Below are 27,404 nucleotides of genomic sequence, written 5' to 3'. Positions count from 1 at the left end.
TGAGACTATGAAGAATCATTTTTAAACAATTCTGCACAATGTAAATATAGACTATTGTCAGTGGGGGAGATATTTGATCAAATGGTTAGACATGGATGTTGAAATTGGCAGCTAAACATCAGAATTATATTTGGCAGGTATTCTTATAGGAGCTGCTGTCAGATTTGAATCTACTTAGACATCAGTTTATTAAAATATTGCATTATTGGTTTACATATTTACATATATTCCTGTGAGTAGCCCTAGTAGACAGCATCCGTTCCTTGATAATACCTGATCTGAAAAGTATATGGCCCTGTACCAGATATCTGTGTATCATGAAAAGTTTGTCATAGTATGTTCTTTCCATAAAGAATTATTCTCCTCCTCCAATTTAAGTATCTATTATACATACTGACACCACAACAAACGCCTGTACAATGGTAAAGTTGGTCAATATTATAGCTTCAGTTTTTAACTTTTGCTTTATGATACTGACATTGACATTACTGCTGAATCTGAGTTTTTTCTACTTGACTTTTCTTTCAGTTCCTATAGATCAGTTCCTAAATTCAGGCCCAGTTCAATCAATATAAATGTATTTCTATAGCAGTCGGTACTCGAATGATTTTAACCAACAGTTTAATCAGTAAAGCCAGAAATAGTTTATAAGTAGAAGCAAAACCCGTGTTTTGTACAATGCTAGGCAAATAATTCACAGGAAATAATTTACTTAATGATTTTTGCCTCTTTATGTTTTGGAACTGACTGAAAGCACCTTTTGATTTTTTCAGAAGTATTCACTATTAAAAAAAAACAGAATAATTTCACTAGCTATTTCTTGTTCTGTAACTCAGTTGTCAGTAATTAGTTTTGAATATTTGGTATTTGAAATTTGAGTGACTTTAATTACTTTTGGTTGATACATAGGTCACAGGGTTTTCTTTCTGTTCTCAATTGTGGTGAGCATAAACCAGGCTTCCAGTGCAGCTACTCAGGATTGTAAATTTAAAATTCACCTTCTATGAAAATTCTCCAATATTTGCTTAAATTTACTATTTCCACATGTGTTTCTGCGCTAAATACTTTTCTAGAGTATTCACGGAAAGCAAACACAAAAAGCATATTAACACTATCTAAATTAACTAGCTTAAAAATCTTAACAAATACTTGCAGGATTCTCCAAGCTAGTTTGTTGAGGCGTCATGGGCACAATGCTTTCCATTTTATTTTCAAACAGTTTATTTTGCTGTGTTGTTATGATATACCTACTAATTTATTTTTTAAAGTCAATACTAGACTTATTGAAAGCAGATTGTTCCCCACTGTAATATTATAAGTGATGGTGAATTCTGATAAATCTTTATTTCTTATGCTGATTTTTTTTCTTTAACAGGAGGTTCTTATTCAGTCATTTTATTGCAACTGTTCTGAATGTTTCTGTTAATTTTCTGTGTATTTTTAAAAAAGCAACAAATCACTAAGTAGTAGAAAATCAGTGTTGTGATTGATTTTATATAACTATACACCCAGAAATATCATTAAGGGAATACATGCATGTGCTTCCTATTAACAAGACAATTCCTGAGGGCCTTACTCAATCTTCACTATGTTCTTACTCAAGAAAAATCCCTTTGGCTTCAATGGGGGGTTTCGAAGACTGAATGAAAATTGATTTGGATCAACATTAATAAGAATCACAGTAACAGGGTACTGATATTAATTCTTGTACTGACTGATATGCCCTTATTTTTCTTTTAACTGATTGGTTTCAGAGTAGCAACCGTGTTAGTCTGTATTCGCAAAAGAAAAGGAGTACTTGTGGCACCTTAGAGACTAACAAATTTATTTGAGCATAAGCTTTTGTGAGCTACAGCTCACTTCATTGGATGCATTCAGTGGAAAATACAGTAGGGAGATTTATATACATAGAGAACATGAAACAATGGGTGTTACCATACATACTGTAAGGAGAGTGATCACTTAAGGTGAGCTATTACCAGCAGGAGAGTGGGGGGCGGGTGGGGAAACCTTTTGTAGTGATAATCAAGGTGGGCCATTTCCAGCAGTTGACAAGAACCTCTGAGGAACAGTGGAGGATGGTGGGGAATAAACATGGGGAAATAGTTTTACTTTGTGTAATGACCCATCCACCCCCACTCTCTATTCAAGCCTAAGTTAATTGTATCCAGTTTGCAAATTAATTCCAATTCAGCAGTCTCTCGTTGGAGTCTGTTTTTGAAGTTCTTTTGTTGAAGAATTGCAACTTTTAGGTCTGTAATCAAGTGACCAAAGAGATTGAAGTGTTCTTAGATTCATAGATACTAAGGTCAGATGGGATCATTATGATCATCTAGTCCGACCTCCTGCACAACGCAGGCCACAGAATCTCACCCACCCACTCCTACGAAAAACCTCTCACCTATGTCTGAGCTATTGAAGTCCTCAAATGGTGGTTTAAAGACTTCAAGGAGCAGAGAATCCTCCAGCAAGTGACCCGTGCCCCATCTACAGAGGAAGGCGAAAAACCTCCAGGGCCTCTTCCAATCTGCCCTGGAGGAAAATTCCTTCCCGACCCCAAATATGGCGATCAGTGTTCTCCAACTGGTTTTTGAATGTTAGAATTCTTGACGTCTGATTTGTGTCCATTTATTCTTTTACGTAGAGTCTGTCCAGTTTGACCAATGTACATGGCAGAGGGGCATTGCTGGCACATGATGGCATATATCACATTGGTAGATGTGCAGGTGAACGAGCCTCTGATACTGTGGCTGATGTGATTAGGCCCTATGATGGTGTCCCCTGAATAGATATGTGGACACAGTTGGCAACGGGCTTCGTTGCAAGGATTGGTTCCTGCGTTAGTGGTTCTGCTGTGTGTGGTGTGGTTGCTGGTGAGTATTTGCTTCAGGTTGGGGGGCTATCTGTAAGCAAGGACTGGCCTGTCTCCCAAGATCGGTGAGAGTGATGGGTCTTCCTTCAGGATAGGTTGTAGATCCTTGATGATGCGTTGGAGAGGTTTTAGTTGGGGGCTGAAGGTGATGGCTAGTGGCGTTCTGTTATTTTCTTTGTTGGGCCTGTCCTGTAGTAAGTGACTTCTGGGTACTCTTCTGGCTCTGTCAATCTGTTTCTTCACTTCAGCAGGTGGGTATTGTAGTTGTAAGAACGCTTGATAGAGATCTTGTAGGTGTTTGTCTCTGTCTGAGGGGTTGGAGCAAATGCGGTTGTATCGTAGAGCTTGGCTGTAGACGGTGGATCATGTGGTGTGGTCTGGATGAAAGCTGGAGGCATGTAGGTAGGAATAGCGGTCAGAAGGTTTCTGGTATAGGGTGGTATAGATCCATCATCAAGGATCTACAACATATCCTGAAGGACGACCCATCACTCTCACAGATCTTGGGAGACAGGCCAGTCCTTGCTTACAAACAGCCCCCCAACCTGAAGCAAATACTCACCAGCAACCACAGAACAGAACCACTAACCCAGGAACCTATCCTTGCAACAAAGCCCATTGCCAACTGTGTCCACATATCTAGTCAGGGGACACCATCATAGGGCTTAATCACATCAGCCACACTATCAGAGGCTCATTCACCTGCACATCTACCAATGTGATATATGCCATCATGTGCCAGCAATGCCCCTCTGCCATGTACATTGGTCAAACTGGACAGTCTCTCTGTAAAAGAATAAATGGACACAAATCAGACATCAAGAATTATGACATTCAAAAACCAATTGGAGAACACTTCAATCTCTTTGGTCACTCGATTACAGACCTAAAAGTGGCAATTCTTCAACAAAAAAACTTCAAAAACAGACTCCAACAAGAGACTGCTGAATTGGAATTAATTTGCAAACTGGATACAATTAACTTAGGCTTGAATAGAGAGTGGGGGTGGATGAGTCATTACACAAAGTAAAACTATTTCCCCATGTTTATTCCCCACCACCACCCCCATTGTTCCTCAGGCGTTCTTGTCAACTGCTGGAAATCAACCTTGATTATCACTACACAAGTTTCCCCCCTCGCCCCCCCCCCCCGCGCTCTCCTGCTGGTAATAGCTCACCTTAAGTGATTACTCTCCTTATAGTGTGTATGGTAACACCCATTGTTTCATGTTCTCTATGTATATAAATCTCCCCACTGTATTTTCCACTGAATGCATCCGATGAAGTGAGCTGTAGCTCACGAAAGCTTATGCTCAAATAAATTTGTTAGTCTCTAAGGTGCCACAAGTACTCCTTTTCTTTTAACTGATTGGGTTTTTTAATTGCTGTTTCTAAATATGAAGCATAGCTGGCCCTTAGACCAGTTGTGCCCCTAGTCAGGTGCCAATAATAATATGGGCATCTATGAGGCTTGTGCTACTGACTGCACAAGCGTCTTCAAAGGGAGTGGAGTGGGGTGGGGATGTGGTCCACTCTCAGCTGATGGAGGGTGGGGGGAAATGCACATGGTACCAATTTAAAGAGTTGCTGAGTTTCCGTTGCAGTAAATGGTCCTCCAGAGCCCCGGAATTCCTCCAGGGCTTCTGCTGCAATGGAGTCCCCCTGCATACAACCCACATGCAGAGGCAACTTAGCCCTAACTCTAGTATTTTAACAACAGAATATTTAGCAAACAATTAGCTACATTTAAGGCCTGATTTGCAGACTTTGCATATGCAAAGCTTTCATGGGAGTTAGGATTGGGCTCATAATCTTTATTTCCCCTCTTCTTCCAGTATGTTCCACAGCCCAGTTATTAACGGATTCCTAAATCCATTAAAAGAACCAAACAAAACAATGATATCCTTCCCCAAATTAAAGTTCTTTAAAGTGAACTACATAGTTATGATTATTAATTGTTTGTTACTTGAATTGCAGTAGTGCCTAATGGCCTGATCAAGGATCAGGGCCCATTGGGTGAGGCATTGTACACACATAGAGGAAAAGACAGTGCTATTCCAATGATCTTATGTTCTAAAACTCTGAGGCGAGAGCACTGGTAGATACAAACAAACACGGGGAACACAATGAAATGGTGGGATCATTAAGCAGAAACTTTGACTTACAGATGATGCTTTCCGTAAGTAGCATATTTAGGTTAATTTGTTTGTTTCGTTGGCATTGGCTATAATAGCAAAATAAATGCTGTTTAACAAGAGAAGATAAGCAGCTATCTCAAAATCCAGTTCATGAATTTCTGGAATCAACTAACAGGTGATGCTTTGTAGACATGCATAAGCCACCCTCTTCCCTCATGACTAAGCACATCACCTGCATGCCATGCAGTTTGCATATTCAGGACAAAGTCTATGAATTCAAGTCTATGAATCCCAAAGTCCCATCTAGCTGAACAACAAGCTACTAACTTGCTACTCTGCTGGTTGATAATTAGCAATTTTTAAAAACAAAGCTTAGGTACTTATGTGTATGTATGTTCAGGAACAAGTGTATGCTTTGTATATATTAGTACATAGACATTCATGTACACTATGTATATATAGCTAGACTACAGAATGTACATATTATTTCAGTGTTAGGAATAACATCCTCCGTATGTAGAAATGCTGCATATATAAACCTTTAGTTGTCATTTGTATTAGTAATACTAAATAAGTAATAATTAATTGATTTAATGTAATTGCAATAATAATACCCTGAGAGTTTTAAATAAGAACATTGAGACAGTTTCTTTCCAGACCTCTAATGCAACAACATGAGACCTCAGTGTAAAAACTATTAGACTGTCTGGAAATTTTTTTAAGGTATAAATAGCATTGGAACTATTTCAGATTTTTTTATGGTTTAGGTTTTTTAAAATTTTATTTAACTTTAATAAAACAGAAATATGGGTCAGAATTCATCGGGATAGGTTACAGTTTAAATCACACAGTACAGCCCATGCTGTAAATAAATATAGTCCATGCTTCAAGAGAATGTGGAGGGCGTGGGCTGGAGCAGGAGCAGGAGGGATTTGAGGTAATTCACCAAAAGGGCCCTTGCGAAAAGTGCATGGTGCAATGTGCATTCCCCAATTTATATGGTCAGCTCTGCTTGCTAGAGCAGTGGGTGGGCAGAAGATGAAGCCTTCTCTCATCCTCACCCTGCCCTCTTCTTTTGGAGATGCTATTGTTGTCACTGTTGTGGAGCAGTGGCATTGCTTCCCAGCTGTGTTTTGACTGGCCTTGGCCCAGAAGAACAAGATGAGAGAGGAAGCTCCTTGCGCCCTCTTCCCTCCCTTCCCCTTCTGTGTCTGGCCAGTGATAGGTATCAGCTACACACCACTTCACACAGAAGCATTTTGCAGTTTCCATGAGCAGCATATCTGACACCTTCCCACCACTCTGTAAGAAGTGTTTTATCCTATACATGTTGGAAGGGACAAATGGTGGGATTTTCAAAAGCACGCCGAGGTCACCTAACTCTGCTCCCACTGAATTAAATGGTAAATTAACTTCCATGGAAGTAGAATTAGACCAATACTGGGAGATGTTGGAAATCCCACCCAAAATCATTTTGAAGATGATCATATGCTGGCATTCCAAGCAGAGAGGCATACACATAACCTAATACATGCCAACAAAAGAAAATACAGGCAAGAGTTGCACTATAAGACACACACACACACACAAAATCTAATCATGACATCCTAGCTTCACTGAAGTCAATGGGGGCTTTGCCATGGACATCAGTAGAGCCAAGATTTCACGCTAAGACTAGCTAGGCACTAGAAACTTCTAGAGATTCTCTCCAGCATTTCACATGCATCCAAAACTCCCTTTGAATCCAGTGGGGATTTTGAGTGTGCAGAGAATACCAGATCAAGCCCTCAGTGAGTTCTTATTTGTTCAGCAAGACTACATGGCGAAAGCTAGATAAACATAAATAAATGATATATCAAGGACATTGTTGTAGAAATGCCTTTGAAACAAACAGTGGTATATTTTTCTGTATTATGTTCTGGAGCTAATGTGGTTAGTTCATTATAGTTGTAGTTGAGCTTTAGATTTAAACAAAATGTAAACAATTTTATACGGGTTTTGCAGGTGAGATTATGCTGCTCATTCAAATCAAACTAAAGTCATACAGACCAGCCGCTGGTGTAATGTTGTCTGCTTATGCATGGGGAAGAGAATTAGTTTTTCATGCAGTTCTGCAGCTCTTTTGTGATAACAGCATGTGTCCCATGTGGAATTAGGATGTCTTTCCTCTTTATCATGCATGTGGCTGTGACACATTACAGAGTCCCTCCACTCTAGCGCCCCATTCTTGTTTAACAGGAAACCTCTACTTAATGTTCCCCTACTTTCCCTCCACAAATACAACAATTCTGGACACATTATTTATTTCCCTTTAGGAGAATGAACTCTGACAACTGTCATGGAACAAGCATCTGGAGCAGGTAGGGATAGAGAAGAAGGTTGCATACTGAGTCTTGGGCCTTTCAGCTGAAGAGTCCAATTTAATGATTTTGAAGGGAGACTCATAGTCCCTTAAAATAGCCCTGACCAGGATTATAATCTGCTCTTAAACTACTTTACATGACATATAATTACACTGCATTCCATAAAATAGTATTTTGTTTCATAGCGTAGTATTTTATTTCAGGTGCAAAGTACATTATTTGTGTATTTATACATACCTTCTGAACATATTGGTCATCACTTGTGTAAATACTATAGCAGCTAACCGTGGAATGAAATGTAATTCTGCTACTGTTTAACAGTTTTCTCTTAGTATTTTATTGAGAGTTGCATTCTGAACATTCGTGTTTGAGAAGTGCACACCATTTGACCTTCAGTTTGAAAATATATCTTATATTAAAAAGTAATATGGTTAATCCTCAAGGCAATATTGCAGTATTTTTTCCCAGCCTCTTCCCCCCCCCCCCCCCCCGTAAATCTTAACATAGAAACACAAGATATATAACATTCTTCAGTGGAAGTAAGAATAAAAAGGGATTCTAAAATAATACTAAACAAAATGAAATGTGTGTATGAAGGGAGGGGAAATAATTTTTTATATTGCAGGTTTGGCAGCAATTCAGAAGTTTGATATACTTTTATATAAACATAGTGATCAATTATGCATTTTTAATCATTTTCAGTATTTGTTAGCTGGGATATTTTTATGTCCCTGAGAAACAAATTCTCAACCATGGTAGTTTAAAACTGATATCAGAATATCCAAAGAGTTATTTTGTTACTCCAAAAGAAGAGATATGAAAAGAAAAATGTTAATTACAGGCTTTAACACTCAGAGTAGGATCTTTTAGTGAGTAGGACCTTTTGGTAGGGGTGGTCAGAAAAACAGGTTTTACTACTTAAGAGCTGGAGCTTTGTGGTACTATCTAGTTGGAGAGCTTGGAGAAAATGCAACCACTTCTATTTATTACTTCTCATAAGGTGTATGATTTCCTATGATAGAATTAACTTTTAGGAACTGTCATTTTTGGTGTCCACAGTAAATAAAAGTGAAGTGCTTATCCTTTAATCTTGAATACATTTTACTTAGTTAGTGCTTGCTATCACCTGCAGTGGTTTTCCAGCTGCTGGATTTTATGCTGGGATCTCAGATCTCATTCTGTAGAAGCATAGTACAATATGTGTTACTAAATTGACTTCTAACCATAGCAAATAATTTCTAAAATAGAGGGCCAAATTCTGCCCTCCTTTACTTGTGTGCAATCCCATGGAATTCAAAGGACATGCATGGGTGTACCTGTGCGCAAAATTTTAGGATACGTCTATGCTTCAGCAGCACAGCTATGACACTGCAGTTGCGCTGTTGCAGCACTGTAGTGTAGATACTTCCTACATCAACAGGAGAGTTTTTTCTGTCGATATAGGTAATCCACCCCCCTCAAGAGGCAATAGCTACGTCTACAGAAGAATGCTTCTGTCCATCTAGCTGCATCTACAGAGGTGTTTTGGTCCACCTAACTATGTCACGCAGGGCACAACATTTTTCACAGCCATGAGCGGTATACCTAGGTTGATCTAAGCTGTAGGTGTAGACCAGGCCTCAGAGACATATAAAGTTTTCTCTGTGTTTTATAATCTTATTTAGAAACACGTGTGGCAGAACCTCATTTCTCTGCATTTCCATAAACTGGAAATCTGTGCTGAAAATGGTTTTGGGGATTTGCATCTTATTGAAGCCCAAATATGGGAAATTCTGAGGAAGGCTGGGGTATTGGCTCTCTGTAGGACAATGGGGGATCACCACTTCCTCTTCTGGCCTCACTCCTGGGGCTCATCTGTGCCCTGAAACAAGGCCTTTACAATTGGCTAATGGTGCTGGTGTTCCTCCATTGCTTCAAAAGTCACTAATTTGTAATGGGTAGGTTTCCCTCACTCGATTACGGCTTGAATTAGGAAGAATTCTCCTGTCGACCTAGCGCTGTCTACACTGGGGCTTAGGTCGGTTTAACTGTGTCGGTCAGGAGTGTGGATTTTTCACACTCCTGAGCGACGTAGTTATACTGACCTAATTTCCTAGTGTAGACCAGGCCTTAGTGTAGTTTAGGTCTTTCATTTGCATCTACATTTAAGCATCCTCTACTTTCCAACTCAGTGATATGTTATGATATATATTTGTGATGATGGTTTAAGGAATATATATTTAGTAAAACATGTTTCAGTGCTTTATATGCTCTAAATGTCTCCTTTCACTTCTTGAGGTATATCCTGTTTGACCATAATTGCTGTCATTTTTTCGAATGGTTCCTGGTTTTGTTTAGGAATGCCGTTTTCAGTAGAATAAAGGAGTTACATAAGTCACATCATACTGCTGACTTATACATCATTCACTGTTTCCTCCTTAATGATGTAATACTGTGGTTGTGAAAGTCATGTGCACTTCTTTCCATTCACTTTTAGGTCACCAGGGTGCCAATTCTAAGTAGGTGAGAGATCAAATGAAGACTCAGAAAATTGCTCTGTGTGGATTATCAGCCTTGTTTTAAAAAATAATAAAACTGTTGTCATAAACACTGTGTTCTCCTGATTTTTACAAACATAAACATCCCCAGAAGAAAAATTGAACAGGATAGTTTGGAGAATTTTGCAAGGCTGTGACATGTTCTGTATCTAATGTATTGTGGAATATTTACAGTATCTTTAATCTAAAATAAAGGGCTATTTGAGTTCAGAATATTTTACATAAATGCTTTTTGTACTGGTGGATTAAGACAGGATCCTTGGGATCCAAGCCCAGGGTCCTGTGAAGGCCCAGTAAAAAAGAGAGTCTGGGGAAACCAAGAAAGAATTAGGGAAGGAAATCAGGGAGTCCCAGGAGGACTGTGAGGAAGAATTTGTGGGTGCATGATTATTTTAAAGAGCCTGAATTTTAAGTCATAATTATCCTGTGGTGCTAGTTAAAGGAAAGGATTAATAAGGGGGGAAATCTTTAAAAGTATAGGCATTTGGTTAGGATCTGTTTTTTCAAGTATAAAATTCTTAGTTGAACCTGTTGCTCTTGAAGCCCTTCTATATCTGGCTTCCTTTGAGATTTTTGGCACTCTCTTGTTTAGGACATGCTGCAAGTGCTATAAGAACAGTCTTTTTGTAGTATTTTGACATTCCTGCCAGTTCTGTTTTGTCCAAAAAGGCTCCTGGTTTTAAATCCAGTCCCATTTCTCATTAATCCTGCTGGAACTTGAATTGTCTGATGCACAAAGACGAATGCCAGGTCTTCTGTCACTAGGGACAGCAAAGAAGAAAGTGTATTTCAGTGAAGTCTGAGGTAAGGTTAGGGTAACATATTTAACTAATAAGAAATAGCTTTTACACACAGCACTGATGCTGCTGTAGTCTAGCCTGACTGTATTCATTGATTTAGGCTGTTCAGTTGGTTCCCCTCTTTCTCTCCCACTTCCCAGAATCAACAGAAAATGTAGCACAGCATAGAGTCATGCAGCTTGTGTGGCAACCTTAAACTTCCTGCTGAAGCTTGATCCTTTAGCAGGAGGATGGCTGCTGACTGCCTGCCCTTTCTGTTAGTCACAGCTTTCTGCTGATGTGTTTGAGTGCAGAACAGAGAGGAGAACCAGCTGAGATAGTGGGGAGGTTGGAGTCAGCAGTCAGCCCCCTGGCCAGACCAACTGTCAGCATCCTCCAAATGTTGTGGAAGTGTGTAAAAATAATCAAGTAGGGAGAGCAGAACATGGATGAGGTGGACAATGTCTACCTCCCTCTTCCCAGGTCTACATTTGAGGGGAGATAGTTGAGGGGGAGAAAGAAGAGGAGAGAAACACGTATGATGTGTCACCAACACAGGCCCTCACCCTCTAGCCTGAGAGGAAGAGACTAAGAGGAAAAACCCTGAGTCACCCCAGCACCAAGTGAGAGGCAAAGATTAAAGAAGAACCAAAGACCCCCTAGAAAGAGAGAGAAACAGATGCTCCCTGAAGATGCAGGAGTAGAAATGGACCTGTAACTCTCTTCTGGCAGTGTGAGATGGAGGAATAGTGAACATGCTAATTATCTCTAGCATATGCTGAGTGGAGCTAACAGTCCACTACTGGACCTTTCCACAGGAGCTTGGGGAAGGGGATTGTTTGGGGTCAGAGGATTGCAGGGCCTCAGTAATGTTGAGAGAGACTCCAGTGGTGATCAAGGACAGCAAATTAGACATGAGTTTGCAAAGTGATATGAGACAACACCTGTAATGCTCATTTCTGAGCACCATGTTACCAGAAAGAGATTGACAAACTGGAGGGAGACCAGAGAAGAGCAACAGATAAGATAAAAATATCTTGCGACACCGGCTACAACAGTGCCATGCGAATGCCTGTTCTCACTTTCAAGTGACATTGTAAACAAGAAGCAGGCAGCATTATCTCCTGCAAATTGTAACCAAATTTGTTTGTCTGAAGGATTGGTTGAACAAGAAGTAGGACTGAGTGTACTTGTCAGCTCTAAAGTTTCACATTGTTTTATTTTTGAATGCAGTTATTTTTTGTACATAATTCTACATTTGTAAGTTCAACTTTCATGATAAAGAGATTGCACTACAGTACTTGTATTAGGTGAATTGAAAAATACCATTTCTTTTGTTTTGTACAGTGCAAGTATTTGTAATCAAAAATAAATATAAAGTGAGCACTGTACACGTTGTATTCTGTGTTGTAATTGAAATCAATATATTTTAAAATGTAGAAAACATCCAAAAATATTTACAGAAATGGTATTCTAGTATTGTTTAACAGTGCGATTAATTGCATGATTAATCGTGATTAATTTTTTTTAATTGCACAATTAATTGCGATTAATTTTTTTAATCGCTTTACAGCCCTAATTAAAAGTTACGTATTTATGGTTTAAGTTAAGAGGCATGCCTACAAATATATGAAGTGTGTAAATAACAATGAGAAAAAGGAAATATTTAGGGCTGGGATTTTCAAGGACAATAAGATTTGAATAACTAATTCCTTTAGGCTCCTTTGAAAACCCGAACTTAGGGTGGTACATGGTGGTATAGCTAAGAATTAAAGGATGAAATTAAGGCAATTTTAGGATGGATACCAGGAATAAACTTCCTGACAGTGCATGTATTAGGTTATGGAACAGTTTCCCCAAGGGAAATGGTAAAAGATGAGACTTGTAAAAGTAGACTGGAGAAAACACTAAACTGTAGAGCCGTGCGTGGATACAAAAAGGTGTATCCACATCCAATCTACGATCTGCAAAAATTGTCTGCAGATATCCGCAGATTTGCACAGATCTAAACAGCTCCACAGGTCACTGCACAGCAGTGACGTAGGGCTGTGTCAAGCCCCCAGCTGCCTCCCCCAGCCCCACTTCTCCCCAGACACCTCCTGCCCTGCCACCCACTCCGTCTCTGCCATACCTCCTTCCCCACTCGGGGAAGAGAGGCTACAGTTCTGGGTCCTTCTCTGCAGTGCCGCCCTCCCCGTGGGGGGCTTGAACAAGTTGCAGCGGCTCTAATGCAAGCAGCCATTGCCACCTGCTCATTTAAAGAACAATCCCACCTGTGTGATTCAGAGAGCCAAGCTGGAGCCTGCAGGCTGACTGACAGCTGCTCAGTTTTGTTGAATGTGTGCTGCAGAGCCCTGTGTGGACACAAAATTTGTATCCACATCTGTGCTGCAATCTGTAAAAATGGTCTGCGGATAGTCACATCTGCTGATAAAAAATGGATACTTGCGGATTTGCAGGGCTCTACTAAACTGTACTATGGGGAAGAATGTTACATTGGCAGGATTGACTGACCCAATAGGACTTTTGTATCACTGTCTTCTTGAGCAGGCGGTTGGACTAGATGACCTCCTGAGGTCCCTTCCAACCCTGATATTCTATGATTCTGTGATTCATTTTATGTATACCAATTTCACCTATGCCATTTGAAGCTGCATAATCCCCTAAAACGGAATCAGTCTACTATTTAGTCTACCTCATAGCTTGGATATTAGTACTATATCCACATGGTTTATTGTAGCTCATGGAGGCTTGGATACAAAGTAAGAGGGAAGAGTACCCACAGGTTCCATGGTAGTTGCCACATCACGTCATGTGCATACAGGAACTTGGCATCAGAGCCAGAGTTGTCCAGCTTCAGCTGGAGTGCATAGTAGATGGACCACAAGTCTGGTTGTGTGTGACGATTTGTATGTTCTTGTGCTGTGGGACCTGGAAGAAACCCACCAACCCCCCCCAACCTCATTTTCATGTGATATGTAAATATGCAAATACTCCTTTTAGATTAGCTCTTGGAACACTGACCACATATTTGGGAAATTACTGGAATTTGATACCTTGTGAATCTTTTTGTTTAATGACTACCAGCAATGTACTCTGTGCTGTCCAAATGTACATACACATGGTCCTGGCTGCACTCTGGTCCCAACAGACAAAATAGTTCAGAGGTGTCTGATGAGGGTTCAGGCTCATGGTGATGAAAAAATGTTAGACTGATTATCATTAAGGACTGTGGTGGGAAACATATTTTTTGGTGAGATTTGAAGAGGTGGTCTAGAAGGCTGTTCACTTTTAGATTCTTTAAAACCTTTCAGAACTGTAAGCCTCCACTCCCTGTGGACAAGTGGGCTCCAGCCCATGTATCATGGTGCTGCAGCCAGGAAGTGGAGCTACCTTTGAGGGGAAAATATCGTAAAAATTAAATTCTTTGGGTAAATTTTCAAAACCACCTATGTGATTTTAGGGGCTTTTGAAAAATTTTATTTCATACTAAAAAACCAAACTCACAGTTATTGCTCTACTGCCCAAGACCCTCCTGAATTTGAAAAGTGTGGAATTTCCTCTTAAACGTCTCCCTGCCTGAGGCCAGGATGAGCGAGTTCCACTGCAGTTCCAATGATAGCTTTTCTAGACCTAAAAATTGTATGATGTAAAGTCTGATATCTTGCAAGCACTGAGGGCCAGAGATGGAAGTTTTATATCTAACACTTGGAAGGGCCTGAGATAGCTTTTCTTTATACAAAAAGCCAGTTATTTTAGGTCATTTTTAGACAGTTTTGTGCCTTTGAAAAATCACTTGATTATCATTCAATAATGGCCTTGTTCTGTTTATTCACCCAAAAGCATCTGGCACTTACCACTGTCGGAAGACAAGATATTGGGCTAGATGAACCATTGGTATGGCTCAATTTGGCTTTTCTTGTGTTCTCCACAGATTCCTGTAAAGTTGGACTCATAGTAACTAAGGCATTTGCCTTTTCAGGTGGAGGAACATGCAATACATTTTTTAAAAACCACTATAAAAAGATTTCTAAAATACATTTTCTGTGACATATGTGCATTTCTTATAGTCTATGAGGGATGGTAAGAAATAATGATTTTTATCAGAGCCCTTTTGAGATGACCTACACAGTTCACCCCTTAGTTATACATCTGTTTCAAACTCAAGTTGATAAAACCCTTATACCACATCACATCATCATGTTTTCCCCATATATGTTATAGACACATTATAGTCTGCAAAAGATTCTCTCTCTCTCTCTCTCGGTATATGTCAAGCATTATATCATATTTATATATAACTAAATTTCCTGATCACCTTTAAAGAATAAATAAGATTTTGTTTGCTCTGTAAAGAAAATTCCTTCTGACTTGAGTGAAAGTCCCCTATGCAATTAAAGTTATGAGCTGGGTACACAAGGCCTGATAATAGATGGCACATATGCACAGTTTAAGGCTCTGATTCTCCAGAGGGATATGTGCAGGCTGACATTTATGCGCACCGCTCTAGACTCCCATTGTCTTCAGTGGGACTACACTCAACTGGATTCCATTGCATGACTGGGGCCTATGTTTGGGATTTACAATAAGAACACAGGACTTTTTTTTAACTACACAGAATTAACAAGAGCAATTTTAAAACCAAACAGATTTGTACAACCAGGAAAAAATTGCTCACTGAAGTTTAAATTGTAAAAAGCATGAAAAATTAAGGCCTAAGATATTCGATAGTATGTATTTAAACAGCAAAGCCACTCCAGTAGCAAAGAAAAGTTACTTCTGTTGTAAAGTTGATAAAGATATTTTATTTTGACTGTTAAAGCTCTTTCTACCGTGTTGCTATCGATTCTGTTTTAAAAGAGCAGAAAATACAAAATTTTGCAAAGACAAAACAAAGATAGGACAATGACCTACTGTAAATAATGAAAGAGATGAAGTGTCTGAGAACAAATCTTTTGTCACAACATTTTAAAAGAATGCTTGTCACAGATTTATGTAATGGGGATTATTGCTAAATATAGAGTATTACAAACTAGAGACACAAACACAGTTCAATGTGGAAATGTTAAAATACTAACTTCAATCGGCTGTCAAGCAACCTCAGGAGTAGAATTATTATACTGTGGAGGGAGCAAGATTCAGCTCTCCTTGTCTAGAAGGACAGATGAGCCTTTGAGGTAGATTAGGAGAACAAAATAGAGGAGGGAACCTACTGTATGAAAAATAAACAATGTAAACATAAAAAATGCAATTTACAAGTTCCTAAACCCTTTGTCGTATAATTTATATTAGAATAAATATGTATGAAATCAGAAAGTCCAAATAAATAACTTTTAAAATAAATCAGTGCCATTTGTGACTGTATTTTGATGACATGGGCACATCCCCAGGAACTGTATTAAGTCACCACCTAATTATATGCAATATACACATCAGTCATGGTCACAGCTAGTCTAAGCTGGATCTGAAAGAGTGACTTAGAGATGCAAGGTTCTTTAAGTTACATTGCCAATCCCTGAATCATCCCCAAGTAATTTTTTTTTCCGAGTGCTCCACATTCTCCTATGAAAAACCTTAATAAGAACAAGAATGAAACTTTAGAAAAAGCTATGCTTATTGTGCAAGGTCTTGTCAAGACAAGTTCCAGAATTTGAATGGTTTCGGGTGGGGAAAAGAGAGACCATAAGGCAAATAGTCTGTGTATTATCTCAGCTGCTGAAATGAATGTTTTGTCTGAACATACAAAAAAAAGTTAATGAAAATATATTGTATTTTTAATTGTTTTTAATCAGTCTGTTTAATACATGTTTATGTTTGGTTAATATGGGTAAAATGAAGTTATGGCTCAATCTTGAAAAGCACTAAGTGCATTTTGGGATGTGCTGGCCCCTTCAGATGCCATTAAAGCGTATAGGATTTCTGTCCTGAGTAAGAAGTTTGCAGGCCTGGGCCTTGCATTAGTCAGCATCACCACGTGAAACTGGAAGTACCAGAAGTCTCACAAGAGAACCTTTTCCCTTTTTGATATGCCTAGCCTGATTTCTAGACCAGAAAGGAATAGAGCACTAACTCGACTTTTGGACATTTGGATCAATGGATCCAAATGGATCAATGAATAATGGATCAATGAATCTTTTGAGATTTACTTTTTACTATACTTTAAACACCAACTATTGTTCAGAGTGACTCCAAACCATAAAACTTATAAAGCTTGAAATTTTTGCAAGAAGCATAAAAAAACTGGAGTATGTGGCCTGTGGGAGAGTAAGTACTGGGGTTAATTTATAACTTAAGCAAATGAAAAGGAGTACTTGTGGCACCTTAGAGACTAACCAATTTATTTGAGCATGAGCTTTCGTGAGCTACAGCTCACAGTATGCATCCGATGAAGTGAGCTGTAGCTCACAAAAGCTCATGCTCAAATAAATTGGTTAGTCTCTAAGGTGCCACAAGTACTCCTTTTCTTTTTGCGAATACAGACTAACACTGCTGTTACTCTGAAACCTGTTATTAAGCAAATGAATCTATAAAAAGAAGAAAAGCTCTATAAGAAATAGGTTAACGTATGATTAAAAAAACCCAACAGATAAAAGATATCTGAACTTGTTTGGTCCCAGTGATTTTATGACTAAGGAATTCAATTCTAGGTGTGTTGGGAGTAACAAATCACAATTCTGTAAATTACTAATGAGACAGAAAGATCTTTATCATGTTCTGTATGTGTTCACATGCAAAGTTCAGTCCTGCCCTCTGTAAATAAACTCTTAGCACCTAGACTGTGCTCCTTTGCAGAAACTCAATGTCACAACAGTAGGAACAGAGATATAACTTGGGCTGAATCATTTTTTGAACGTGCCGGCAGATGTACAATATTCTTAGAAATGAGAGGTTTCAGAGTAGCAGCCGTGTTAGTCTGTATTCGCAAAAAGAAAAGGAATACTTGTGGCACCTTAGAGACTAGAACGGGAATGGAGTCTTAGAACTTAGTAAGTAATCTAGCTAGATATGCGTTAGATTCTGATTTCTTTAAATGGCTGAGAAAAATAAGCTATGCTGAATGGAATGGGTGTTCCTGTTTTTGTGTCTTTTTGTAACTTAAGGTTTTGCCTAGAGGGATTCTCTATGTTTTGAATCTGATTACCCTGTAAGGTATTTACCATCCTGATTTTACAGGGGTGATTCTTTTTACTTTTCTTCTATTAAAATTCTTCTTTTAAGAAACTGAATGTTTTTTCATGGTTCTTAAGATCCAAGGGTTTCGGTCTGTGGTCACCTATGCAAACTGGTGAGGATTTTTATCAAGCCTTCCCCAGGAAAGGGGGGGTGTAACGTTTGGGAGGATTTGGGGGGGGAAAGATGTTTCCAAACAGACTCTTTCCTAATAATAATACCGGTTAGACATTTGGTGGTGGCAGCAAAAGTCCAAGGGCAAAAGGTAAAATAGTTTGTACCTTGGGGAAGTTTTAACCTAAGCTGGTAAAAGTAAGCTTAGGAGGTTTTCATGCAGGTCCCCACATCTGTACCCTAGAGTTCAGAATGGGGAAGGAACCCTGATAAATTTGTTAGTCTCTAAGGTGCCACAAGTACTCCTTTTCTTCTTAGAAATGAGGTTAGCCAAAAGATGGCTTTTCCTTTCTGTGGGCTGGTGATTTTCAACTTTGGATTTAATTCATTTAATATTATTAGCATTTTCTAGAAACTGCAAAGAGGAGACAACCTTTTTTGGGGGTGCCTTGTTTGGGGGTGGTCCAAGACTGTGGAATGAACTTCCCCGGGAACTAAGGACTATCATAAATCTCACCACCTTCCACTCCAAGTGCAAGGTGCATTTCTTTGACCTTGCCTTTTATAAACACATAGCAACAGGTATATTTATTTAATAAATTAAAAAAAAAAACCCTACTAAAACAAAACACTCCATTGAACACATTTCTCCCTCTCTGGAGAGGATGAAAGAACAAACAACATATGACAGATGTGTAGTCACTATGTTTAATGGACTATTGGGAGGCGCTCAGATACTACATTCATGAGTGTGGTATAAAAACCTATATAGAATAGAACTAACAAGTTGAATTCAGGATACGTATGACATCAGTGTACCATGGAGATGCATTAAGTGAATCACACAAGGCTGGATTTATTTAGCCTGTGTTGCATGTTCTATTAGAGAGTTTTAACCCACTAATTTACATAATGACTCTTTATTTACCCAAGGGAGGCAGATTGGCCTCAGGTGAATTAACTCCTAGGGCCTGCAATCCAAATTGTTTTAAGGGCTGCCTGCTACTTGATTCTTACAGCAGTAAATTATTATCTCTTGTCAGTCATTTAAAGAGGAAGGGCAGTTTCTGGAAAAGCAAATATAATTAGCCAAGAGACCCACAGTCCAACTGTAGTTGCAAGAAAGCTTTAAGGGACCAAGCCCTGCTTGCCCTAAACACACAAGAAGTCAGTAGGACAACTCACATGACTAAAGAGAGAAGGATTTCACTCAAATATGCAGTTTTGTGGAAATTCACATATTCTTCTAATTATAACTTTCCCAATGATTCATAGGCTGCAGAGTGGAGGGGTCACGTAGGCCATGGCCTGGCCACTTTTTGGCCATAATGGTGGGGTAGCTGGGCCAAATTTGAGTGAGTGATGTTGTGACCTGCTGCAGCAACACTGAGGCACCACAACCCTGTATGCAGGTTGCAACACTGGTCACTCAAATTTGGACAGGGTGGGTGCAGGGGCTCATGGGCCAACAATGTCAGGCTGCTGGTAGTGCAGTGAGGGGGTCTGAGGGAAAGAGAATCAGGTGGGGTGGAAGGCACAAATATATGCCCACACACACACACTTTAAATGGCACTCTGCAGCCCCATCAATTAGAGAGTCTCAGACCTTTGAGACAGACTGGGTTTCTCTAAACTTCTCTGAGGCGGGACTAGAATTCTTCCATTTTTCTGCTAATTACAGTGTTGCCACAATATTCCGATATAGAGATGAGTATATATAATAAATACCTTGAGAGATAGGAGGTGATTCATAGCTAGTGTACTAATTTAACAATCTTATTCCAGGATATTAAACGCTTAAGTTAAGCATTTACTATATTTCACCATTTGGTACATTATGCTATTTGCTTAGCAGGGTATTTATGGTTGGAGAGAACAGTTATGTGCCCTGAATGCCCAAAAGGCAAAATATTTAATCTTTTTTTTAGCTATTCTTTTATTGACCTCCTGATTTTATTTTCAGCAAGCAAGTTACTCTATCCTGAAAAACAATCCGAATGATCAAGAGCTGCTAGATTTTACAATCTTGATTTGCAAAAAAACATAGGTTACAAATACAGACATTTCTGAGATAAGCAGCACCGTTTAAACTTAAATTTCTTTCACATTTATTTCTTCACCTACATGGGTTCTACCGAAAAGTTTAAAATCAATAATGATTAAAATAAAGTTGGGCCCAGTGGCCCAGGGAGGGTAAACACACTATCATAAAATAAGCAAAGAAAAATAATCCTGTTTGTACAGTGCCTAACACAAGGCACAGTGAAAATCAGAATAAAACAAAATGGCCAAAGATGAACTGCTTCAAATAAAAATGCCCTACACAAAACACTGGAGACAGCTAGAAAGTGCAGACATAGGGTCTGATCCAATTTCCAATGAAGTCTTTGCAAAGAGCCACTCCATTGGCTTTAAATTGGAGGTAGGTTGTACCTACAGTCAGGGAGGTTTTTCATATGAATCATTGAACTGAAAGTCCCTGGCATGATTTACAAAAAAACACGGTATGCAAAGTAAGGACACCATAGCAGACTTCATAAACCTTTGAGAGATATAAAATGAGAGATGGTCACCTCAGTACAATTGACCTAGATTATTAAAAAATTTATTCACCATTCACTGGCCCCTGTTGGAAGACAGGATACTGGGCTAGATGGATCTTTGGTCTGATCCAGTATGGCTGTTCTTATGTTCACAGGATCTTGAATTGAATTCATTTGCTGATCAGCAATCATTGTAGGTCAGTGGAACTGGATTTTACCAATTCCTTGTTCGCAAAACAAAAGAGGCATTGGGAAGCTGAATTTTCTAAGTCCTGAAGCTTTCAGATTAGTTTCACAGTTAGGAGTGAATTACAGTAATCCATTAGCATGGAAGTACTGAGAGCATAAATATGGTCTGAGTGGCAAAGTCCATGTTACAGAAAAAAAGAGTGGTACTGGAGAACATGGAGATGATAATAGCCACTTCAGACTACCGTCATAAAATGGGTTTTCAGAAAGAGCAATGAATACCAAAAATGTCTGACGACCAACAGCCTCAGCCCCCTGAATAGAAGGAGCCCAGAAGCCTAGAAAGTTAATGAAAACTTAATGTCAAGCAATTTAGGTACTGCAGTGCAAAAAAAAAAAAGTGTGTGGAGGGGGTGGGAGGGGCATTTAAAAGATTTAGGGAAATACTCTTGTTATGTTTCGGGGAAAGCGGGGTTAGTTAACATATCGCATGACTTTCCTCTTGACTCCGAGAATGCTTTGGATGTCTCTCAAGACCACAATGTTGTCTGTTCTGTACAAATATATGAAAGTCCTCTTTCTGTAATTTGCCATTGCTGTTTTCCTTATCTGTGAAGGAAGCACAGTAACTCCCACTGGGGACATTTCATAGTAACTTGATCTTAAAATAAGAAATCTAAGGGAAAGGTCATATCCTAATAAGTTTTGCATACCTAAATTCCCATGGAGCTTTAAAATGATGCTGAATGACTAGGGCACTAACAATTTTCCAACAATATGTTATTGAACAGTTTCCAGTGAGTGTCTTTAGCATGCCAGAACAATAAGTGAAATGAAGATAGGATTGACTGGCAGGACATAGCATCCAAGTCTGCCCTTAGATTTATCTGGGCATCTCCTATTGATGATTCTGGGTTTTTATCTTTAGAATTTCTGTGAATTTCTGTCTTCCTCTTCCCTCTTTTCCGATGAAGATAACTGCCCGAAGCCCCTTTAGCTTTCTTCAAGTCCTGGTGTAAGGCTGTTGAAGTCAGTGGAATATGTGTCTCTTTATCTGACAGAAGAAAATGAGAAAGGCATTCTACAAGGCATTCTAGCATAAATAATGGAATCAGCAGCAACTTTTCTTACTTTAATTGAGAGGATGAGTCTTGTAAGGAAGTTATCGTGTAGCCCAAACTGGAAATACCAGCCTAACGCTTCCAATCAAATAGTTTCAATCGTACTGTAAGAGGATCCTGCTTACATCAAGGTGCTCTTCTTTTGAGATGCATTTTCTTTTTCTCTACAGGCAGAGGTCCACAGTGAGGGCAGGGCTGATCACCTCCTCGTATGTATCAAACTCTCTCCATGTGCTTCTGATTTAAACATCTACCATGTATATTTTTGCTTTGCTTTATGAGGTGTATTAGTGTGGTGGTTCCTCAAGTTTTGGCACTCATACATAACTAGTTGAAGCTCTTATAGAGAGGGTTGTTTATTTGTTTTGTTTTTTAGGCGTACACCACCAATGTGAGTTTTAAGACTTGCAAGATTCCTAAAGAGACTTTGTTTGCAATTGTGTGTGTAAAACCTCAGTTTATGGTCCATTGTTTCTGTGCTATCACAAATCTGAGAATAAGTACCAAACTAATTGTATCTTTCATAATCACCTTCTTTAATGACTTCAGTTGATTTAAATGGCAATATTTACTTTTAAATTCTCTCATTGTTTCTGATATATTTTCTCTTCCTTTAAGTTTAACTCCAGCACAATGGGTTTAATGTTCCATTCTGCCTCACTCAATTCAGGTTAATTGGAAAAATTCAAGAGATGTGAGGTGAACTATATCTCTTCGGTTAAGTTATTCCCCGCAAGATATCTGAAGATGTGGAACTCAGTTCTCTGAATGCCATGCACCATAGTTGGTGTAGTTGGTATCAATACATGTGTAGCCTTTTCTCACATCTGGTATTGCACAGGAATGTTTTTGTCAAAGTGGTTAACCATTGGCTCACAACAGAGATTCAGTGGAGGAGGCCCATGATATGCCTAGCTATGCTGGCCATTAGGGTTTAAATATGGTATGTCCTGGTATTGACCAAAAGGTACACAAGTTTCCTAAGCAATAAAAAACACTGGGTGAAATCTCAGCCCCTTTTGTAGTGATAATCAAGGTGGGCCATTTCCAGCAGTTGACAAGAACATCTGAGGAACAGTGGGGGGTGGGGGGGGAATAAACATGGGGAAATAGTTTTACTTTGTGTAATGACCCATCCACCCCCAGTCTCTATTCAAGCCTAAGTTAATTGTATCCAGTTTGCAAATTAATTCCGATTCAGCAGTCTCTCGTTGGAGTCTGTTTTTGAAGTTTTTTTGTTGAAGAATTGCAACTTTTAGGTTGGTAATCGAGTGACCAAAGAGATTGAAGTGTTCTCCAACTGGTTTTTGAATGTTATAATTCTTGACGTCTGATTTGTGTCCATTTATTCTTTTACGCAGAGACAGTCCAGTTTGACCAATGTACATGGCAGAGGGGCATTGCTGGCACATGATGGCATATATCACATTGGTAGATGTGCAGGTGAACGAGCCTCTGATAGTGTGGCTGATGTGATTAGGCCCTATGATGGTGTCCCCTGAATAGATATGTGGACACAGTTGGCAACAGGCTTTGTTGCAAGGATAGGTTCCTGGGTTAGTGGTTCTGTTGTGTGGTATGTGGTTGCTGGTGAGTATTTGCTTCAGGTTGGGGGGCTGTCTGTAAGCAAGGACTGGCCTGTCTCCCAAGATCTGTGAGAATGATGGGTCGTCCTTCAGGATAGGTTGAAGATCCTTGATGCATTGGAGAGGTTTTAGTTGGGGGCTGAAGATGACAGCTTGTGGCGTTCTGTTATTTTCTTTGTTGGGCCTGTCCTGTAGTAGGTGACTTCTGGGTACTCTTCTGGCTCTGTCAATCTGTTTCTACATGCACTGCCTCCCAAACACATTTTAAGAACATATTTTCAGCACCCATCTATAACTCTTTGTATAAAATACATACATACATCACACAATTATTTTTGGGACCAGCATGTCACTAGTTTATATATTATACCTTACATGATACCTTTGTGATATATATAGTGATAACAGTATTTTGGGGCACAGCCCTGATGTGAGTCATGGTATGATGTGCCCTCTAACAGTTGGTATTGCGGAGCTCTTAGGGTCATAGATGGTGGGGTAAAGTTTGACCAATTCTGTCCTTGCTCTTATTGTGCTCCTGGTCTTGTTCCTACACTAGACCCAATCCGTCTGGTGTGGGGTCAGCTAAACTACTGCAAAAAAGTCTGTTCTTGTGGAATTTCTGTGTGTGAATTGAGGTAATACAGTTAGACCAGATGCACTGGCCTTACTACCCAAAGAACAGGCTGTGCGGGGTTTGGGAGGCAGTTTGCTTCTAAAGACCCAATTTTGGATTTGAGATAGTTCAGAAAAGTTAAATTGGGAGTTTTGCACGTGAAATGAATGCAGTAAGTGTCCTATTCCTGACATTTAGCTCTACTTTACAGTGTATTGCATTTGTTGTCATCCAGAGGTCTGTTATGAATTATTTTTTTGCTATAATCTCAATTATAAATATATTGGAATCTGATAATGGTTCTTTGAGTAAAATTCAGTCTTGTTAGAGTTCAGTCATTTGCATTGTGATTTTGGTTCAGATTAATTTGAAACTTGCAAACTATTGATTTTGTTTAGATTGGGAATAACTACAGGAGCAAAGAAGGAAAAAAATCTGTTTTTGAACTATTTCAGAACAGTAAAAAGCCACAGTAACTCATCCCGAGTGTAGTAATATATCCCACCAACCACATGATATTTAGCTGTTCATAGGCATGTTTCAAAAAGTCACAATAAAAACTTTTAGTTCCTCATATGGTACTTGCTTACCTAGAAAATAAATCCAGTTGTAAAATTACTGAAGCATGACAACACAATTTATTGCATACTTAGCTATAAGAATTCTTCCAAAATGAACTGAGGAAAATGATTTAAAACTACAACATTTTAGCTCCTAAGGATTCCAGACTATATGGACCACATTCCAATTTATCATTCAGAATTTAAACAATATAAAAGTTACAGACTTACCAAGATTGTGGTAATGGATTCATATTTAATTGTTCAAATAAAGAATGTCTATTGATATTAATTGTGATTAAATCTAGAAAATGTTAATGTGATTTTTTTCTATATGCAGACTTACCCTCTTTTAGTAAACTTTCTGGAAAAACATGAAAATGTGATTAAGCTTTTTATTGCTATAAATATGTACAGGCAGGCATACATATTTATCTCAAAATGTGCTTTATATAATTCCAGGTATCATGGCAGATTAAGCTAAAAGATCTGCTATTATATGTCTTATTGGATGACTTATAAAAGGAATTTTTAATGCAATTTTAAATATAGAAGGGGGCAAGGAGATGACAAGAGCACATGATACAGGGAAGGAAACTGAAATTTACCCAATCCGTTTCTTTTCTCTCCTTCTATTGCTGCTAAAATTCAGTGTAACAACTCTGTTTGCACCACTATAGTTAATGTTGTATCATCACTTAATCATTAATTCCTAATCTCCTGGAGTTAGAATCTGACTATAACACTTTTCACTGGGTTGAAATGTGGCAAATAAAGTCAAAGCCAGTAAGCAAATACTTGGTTGTTTGTATCTTTAAAGAAAACAGAAGGAACTTAATGTGGACTAGTACCTTTTGGATATTTTCTAAGAAATCCAGGTAAGAAAGATGGATGGTTCAAGGACCTGGTAACAGAATATGTAGCTTTTTACCTCAAGGCCACTGATACAAATCCTGACAGGCTGCTAGTGACAGTTATTACCCTTAATAGCTGTTTGATTCACTATATGAAAAGTTAGTGGTTGTGGTCCTAGTCCTATAGGCAGGTATCCACCTCTCTTTTGTGGCTTTGGAGAGTCCCCTGATGAAAATGGACATGGTGACTGAACGGTTCTGCAGAGTTTTTCTATCCAAGGTTAGGGTTGAGGGACATTTCAGAGTCCCTACAATATTTATATACACAATACAAAGAGTCATTTGAATGTATTTTATGCAGACATGTCAACTCTCCTGAATTAATTGTGAGAGATGCGATTTTTAAGTAAAATTAAGCCTGACTCATGATCTCGTGATAGAACGAAATGTCAGATTTTTTTTTCCAGCTGTGGCTGAAAACAAATATCCTGACATTTGGGAGTTTTAAACTGAGATCACGATAATAATTTTACTTAGAAATCGCTGTCAGCCCTAGACAGCCGGGGCTCCTGCTGTCAGCCCACCCTGGGCGGACAGTGGAAGCCCTGACCAGCCTGGGGAGGACAGCAGGAGCCCCTCCTCATGGGGCCCCTGCGAGGAGAGTCTCCTGTTGTCAGCCCGCTTTGGCCTGCCAGGGCTCCCGCTCTCAGCCAGCCCCGGGTGGCTGGGGCTGACAGCGGGAGCCACAGCCACCTGGAGATGACAGTGGGAGCCCTTCTTCACAGGGCCCTCAAGGAGAGGCTCCTGTTGGCAGCCCTGGATGGCTGGGGCTCCTGCTGTCAGCCAGATATGTGAATTGAGAGCACTTTAAAGGCTCAGAAAACGGAAGGAAAGTAAAGAGAACTCACATTTCATTTTTAAAAAATCCTCACGATTTTTAAGCCAATCTTGTGATTTTGTGGGGGGTCTGACTCATGATTTTCCAATGGCAAAGGTTAGCAACACAGTTTATGTTAGATTCAGACTCATGCAGGTTCTTTAATTATAGCTGAAAATAAAGGAATTTACAAAATATGGTAAATACATTGCATAAATTGTCCAAAGTAAGGACATTCTAGGCTTGCAACAGTTAGTAAACTGGCCCATTGTTCTTGGGTATTAAAATTCCAAATTTTCCATTATGCTGAAAATTTACATCACTGTGATTCCAGAAGGGCAGAAGCTGATTGTCAGAGAATATTAAGCAGTTTCCATCATTGTTTAACAGAGCTGATTATGCAATCCCTATGCAGGGTAAAATTTCCATTACCTTCAGTGGGAGATTTGCCCTGGACAGGGACTGCATAGGGACTCAGGATCCCCTGTAGTTAATACCTGAAGAACATTATATGCAATTTTTCAAATGCTGGACTCCATTTCTGTGTCTACAAAATGTGGGTGCAACCAAATGAAGCAACAGCACTGAAGGTACAAAAACAGGAGCTGGTTACAGCCAGGCTGATAATATTATTTAAAATTCTTCTGATCTACTTCCTGGCTGAATGGTGTTCCTGGGAAATGCTGGAGTGACACACCACTGAGGTGGAAGGACAAGGGGAAAGTCAGCTGCACCAATTAGGGTTACCAGGTGTCCGTTTTTCGCCTGGAACACCCGGCTGAAAAGGGATCCAAGCAGCTCTGATCAGCACCATTGACCGGGCTGTTGACTCTCTGGTTGGTGGCACTGCGCAGTAGGGCTGGCAGAATCCCTGCTAGCCTCCATATTGCACGGCTCCCAGCAAGCAGCTGACATGTCCCCCCATGGCTCCTATGTGTAGGGGCAGCCAGGGGTTTCCGCATGCTGCCCCCGTCCCAAGTGCTGCCCCCCCAGCTCCCATTGGCCAGGAACCATGGCCAGTGGGAGCTGCGGGGTCGGCGCCTGCAGATGGGTCAGTGCGCAGAGCCGCCTGGCCGCACCTCCATG

At 39.5% G+C, this 27,404-nt stretch overlaps 1 protein-coding gene across 2 annotated transcripts in view; it reads left to right on the top strand.

Moving 5' to 3' along the window:
- Window positions 1-27,404, top strand: part of PPARG (peroxisome proliferator activated receptor gamma) — a 108,887-nt gene that overhangs the window by 1,748 nt on the left and 79,735 nt on the right. The window contains exon 2 of one of the 2 annotated variants that reach the window (XM_074958154.1): window positions 21,996-22,034. The exons of the other annotated variant lie outside the window; for it this stretch is intronic. The gene's annotated coding sequence lies outside the window, so the exon portion shown is untranslated. The remainder of the gene's footprint in view (window positions 1-21,995; window positions 22,035-27,404) is intronic. 2 annotated transcript variants of the gene reach the window in all.

This window comes from Natator depressus, chromosome 7 (genome assembly GCF_965152275.1).
Source record: "Natator depressus isolate rNatDep1 chromosome 7, rNatDep2.hap1, whole genome shotgun sequence".
In the NCBI taxonomy this organism is placed as follows: Eukaryota; Metazoa; Chordata; order Testudines; family Cheloniidae; genus Natator; species Natator depressus.
The sequence above is the reverse complement of the archived record's forward strand: the minus strand, read 5'-3'. Positions and strand labels throughout refer to the sequence as shown.